General features: G+C 34.0%; 1 long non-coding RNA gene across 1 annotated transcript in view; it reads left to right on the top strand.

Moving 5' to 3' along the window:
* The window catches only part of LOC137634922 (uncharacterized), a 619,823-nt gene that overhangs the window by 162 nt on the left and 614,661 nt on the right, over positions 1 to 5,000 (top strand). Inside the window, exon 2 of the long non-coding RNA XR_011042592.1 lies at positions 1,756 to 1,793. This is a non-coding gene — a long non-coding RNA (uncharacterized lncRNA). The remainder of the gene's footprint in view (positions 1 to 1,755; positions 1,794 to 5,000) is intronic.

The raw sequence follows: 5,000 nt of genomic DNA on the forward strand, positions 1-5,000 counted from the left end.
CTTGTTTTTATTGTGGTTGCACCAGCCATTGGAAGTCTAGGTCCAACCAAGATGGCAAATGGCAGAGCCTTTGTATATCAGCGGCCAGTTCCTCACGCGTTCATTAAAAATGGACATCAACCAACCTAAACTTTCCCTTTAACCTAACCTATAAGCTGTGTCCTTACCTGCTTACCTAATGGGGTGGCTGACGCCCTCCTACGACCCCCCTTACACTGCCGTATTCTAAGTTAGACATAATAATACATACAGGTGGCCGCTATCATACATACACCCCCAAATGGCGCTCTCGGTAAGAATAACCAAGACTTACCGTAGATAATCAGAATAGCAGTAATAACCATGTGTAAAACATTTAACGTATGTGTAGTGATGTTGATGCAGATGATATAGTGACAGTGGCAAATAAAAACGAGAAAAAGGTAAATTGATTCATATAGTCATAATTCGTAATCAGCGTGGACCAAGATGGCGATTATGCCATGGAAGGTAACAATACGGATGGTAAACTCTCTGTTATTAGACGTGTAGGCCAAATAATAATCTGAAATCCTAACGCGTTAAGTTTAGTTTTATCAATGGGGATAGATAAAACATTAGACAGATTACTGCTTGTTATCGTAACGTAAATATAAAACTAAACACCCAAGTAAGTTAAAGTAACCCATTCTATTACAGCGAGAAAAGTGATAGCAGTTGCCAGATAGTGCTAGATAGGAAATTTGCCATATCATCGGTTTTGTATTTAGGTTTCAAGTAATTTTGGTATTTTTTGTTTACATCATCAATAGCTTAATCTCCTCCATTTTCACTGCTTATGGTTTTAACGTTTACTGTTTATGTCCCTTTCTGCATGGTAATGTCAATGTCATTTATTGACTTTATTCTCATTGCCATATATTAACCGAAGTCCAAATCAAAATAAAAACACTTATATAATAGTAACGCATTCTCGTTTTCTATTCTGTATATTCTGATTAGAATTTGTATAAGTTTATGTATTAAATTCATCAAGGTAATGTTATAGGCATAACTACAATCCGTCTAGGAGCTAGGCCTATTGCACAGTTTGATTAATAAAGAATCATCTGATGTGCTTCAAAAAATTGTTGCCGATTCTGTTAAGTCATTACATAACTAAGATATTTTATCACTTTCAAAACCTTAGTCTAGAATTTCACGATACTAATAGACCTTCATGTATAAATGATTTTAGATTTATACTGGTTGATTTTGTTTCATGTGACTGTGCCTTAGGAATTTTTCAAAGCGGTTTAGTCATAGAGCCTTGGGTATTTTGAACTCACCGTCGATGCTGCCGGCTCCTTTCTCGTCCATATGATGAAAAATGAGGATTTTTTAAAACTATTTGTTCTATAAGGTCAAAAATCGTCCTTGAGGCGTAATGCATGCGAGGGAAATTTTCCAACCAATTGTAGTCCTATATGGTTACGTTTTAACATTAGATTAAAGCCTGAACAGCATGAAAGATTTTACAGTTTTGCTCTTGTAAATGTGTTCATCGAGGGAAGGACGCATAAAAGGGCATATGTCTATGAGGTGGTGTTACTGGAGCAGGAACACCTTTCTGTCAAGTGACTTAGCAGAAGACCCCACCGATTCTTGTAGCATCTTTCTTTTGAGTGAACAATGAAGGGTACCTCACCTTCCTACCTGTAGCACTGTATCATTTGGAATTGTCCTTATAGAAGACCTAGAACAAACTAAAAATACTATTTTTTTTTTCTTTTACAGTAAACCGAAGCCGTCGAGGGATTTTAATATGCTGCATGGTGAGTACAGTACTTTCTCTCCTAGGTTAGCTAGTAACGATGACGATTTACCAAGTAGGGTGCTGTTTCCTAGTTTGTTTTCATTTGTTTCTATTGATTTATATGAATAATTGTAACTGTTTTGTGGTTTTGATAGAATGTATACTAATTGTAACTATGGTGGTTTTCATAAAATGTATACAACTTTGAATTACCTGTTGATGCCTAGGCCTACCTGTCTCAGTGGCCACTAACCATTTTAGTTTTGGCTGCTTTTTCATACTATACCCCACCCCTTTTTTTCTCATAATTTTACCAATTATGTTATTTTGGCTGCCTCCCATTGTCTTTATATTTTGGGTGAGTGGCCGGGCCATTAATGGATGTAAATAAATAGTAGTCTAAAATGTCACTGGTGAGCGTCGTGCATTATCAGCGTTATTTGAAATAGAAAAACCCCGCCAGTTCATAGCTATTTGGCTCGTTGACAGCCATTCAATCGCGAAAAAAATAATATTAATTATATGTGCTTGTCATTGCTAGTCATAAAAATCCACGGAGTGAATTCGTTCATAATAGCTTCACAGTATCGATGCGTCTATCAGGTTATCATTATTATTACTTACAATTGTAATTACTTGGATTAACTAAATGATATTAACCAATAGTTACTTATATTAAGAATTTTTGTCTTAATTTGCATAATATAGGAAAGCCAGAATAAGTAGGCTTATTTTCGAGAATGAAGAAAACGCAAAAGCTGGTGTTACGAAGTCTGTGTTGTTAAATTATCATACCATATATTTAAACTCTTTTTAACCTTACCCCCTTTCAGTGCTAAGGGCCAACAAGTGAAAAACGCACATGTATACACACACACACGTATATATACTGTATATATATATGTATATATATTATATGTATAAATATAGTCACTATATATATATATATATATATGTATGTATGTATGTATGTATATGTGTGCATACATACATATATATATATATATATGTGTGTGTGTATATATATATATTATATATATATATATATATATGTGTGTGTGTGTGTATATATATATATGTGTGTGTGTATATATATATATATATATGTGTGTGTGTGTGTATATATATATATATATATGTTTTGTGTGTTTGTGTGTGTGTGAGTAGACTGTGGTAGATTGCAACAACGACGTTCTGCATAAGTTGCAGCTTCAGCCAACCTAATTTATTCAGCATTATCATTTCATACTTCCGCCAAGCTACATCTCGTCCTCCAACTCATGCTCTCCCGACTCCAAAATGCTCACCTGACTCTTCCTTGTTTTGACGTTGAATGTTTCGAGGAAAATCCAATTCTGAGTGCAAGGATTTTTTGTCATTCTCTTTTATATTCATAAAACAAGCTTTTTGGAGTGGCTTTTATCCTTTGGGAATTAAGATTTTGTGTCGATCTGTGGTTTTTACTTTTGTGTCATTCATTTTAGTTTTCATTTCAAGTTTTGAAATATCAAGCTTTTGGGGGTTTAAATGTTTCAAGTCCGCTCGTGAATGGCAGAGATAATGGACAGTCATATTGCCCTATCGAGCAGAACAATGCCCCAGAAACTGACCCATATATTCACATGATCAGCGCCCAAGCCCCCCTCCACCCAAGCTAGGACCAAGGAGGGTCAGGCAATGGCTGCTGATGACTCAGAAGATAGACCTATAGGCTCCCCCCAAACCCCCCATTCTTAGCTCATAGGGATGTGTGAGGTTGCAGTGACGAAATAAACTAACGACTTTGAGCTGGACTCAACCCCAGTGTGGCGTTCACCAGTCAGGGACGTTACCACATGGGCCACCACATCCCTAAATGTCTCTATTCATGATATCAACATCATCAAATGCCGCCGTTTTTATTCCACTGCAGGACAAAGGCCTCACACATGTCAATTCATGCCTGGGGTCTAGCCAGTTTCCATCACCACGCTTTCCAGTGCAGAATAGTGATGGTGGGAGATTTTTGTCTGATCGCTCACAGTAAACCTACCTAGTGTGGGTGGCCCTGACTACCACAGCTTTACTGGTTGTGGAGATATGCAAACCCTTTCATCACGTTAAGGTATCCCCTCCCTCTAAGAGGATATATATATTTATATGTGTGTGATTGTCAGGTGTGTTTGTGTGTGTGTAGGCTATATATGCAGTAGGTTTTATATATATATATATATATATATATTATCTCTCCTCTCTCTCTCTCTCTCTCTCTCTCTCTCCCTCTCTCTCTCTCTCTCTCTCTCTGTATATATATATATATATATATATATATCTCCCCCCCCCTCTCTCTCTCTCTCTCTCTCTCTCTCTCACTCTCTCTCTCTCTCTGTATATATATATATATATATATACTTGTATGTAGAAGCATACACAATGAATATATTTGCGTCACGCAAGGAAGAAACTCCTCAAAACCAGGGCAGACTATACTCGCTTAATGAGAAATTAGAGTGTGAAGTCCCGTCAAGTCCTATTGTTGGATAATTTAATTCTGTCCCAATGACATTTCTAATGTATTCTGACATATTGTATAGCTCTTCCATTCAGTCGAGGCCGCTTATATTCTTAGAACTCAGATACATTATTATTATTATTATTATTATTATTATTATTATTATTATTATTATTATTATTATTATTATTATTTTATTCTTTTATTATTTAATTATTTTTATTTTTATTATTTTTATTATTATTATTTTTATTATTATTATTATTATTATTATTATTATTATTATTATTATTGTTAACATTATTTTTATTATTTTTATTATTATTTTTTATTATTTTTATCTTTATTATTATTATCATTATTATTATTATTATTATTATTATTATTATTATTATTATCATTATTATTAATATTATTATTATAATTATTATTATTATTATTGCAAATTCATCAGCCGCAAAGACAAAAACAAAACCGTGCTTTCAAGATTTATACTAAATTTGAAATTAATCAAATTCATTTATTCTTCCTGATGAGTTTATTTCTAATTTCTGGCAGACGATGTAACATACAGTAAATGTTTACTCATATAGGTTTTCCTCATATGCTTTTCTATCTGGTACGAAAATATTCAACCAAATTCTTTCGACAGAATTTCATTTAAGAGATCCAACATAATTGTGTTAGTTTGTATGAATATTAATTTGGACAGAAATGATTTTAATTATTGTTGAA

Source organism: Palaemon carinicauda, chromosome 45, assembly GCF_036898095.1.
Source record: "Palaemon carinicauda isolate YSFRI2023 chromosome 45, ASM3689809v2, whole genome shotgun sequence".
Lineage (NCBI taxonomy): Eukaryota > Metazoa > Arthropoda > Malacostraca > Decapoda > Palaemonidae > Palaemon > Palaemon carinicauda.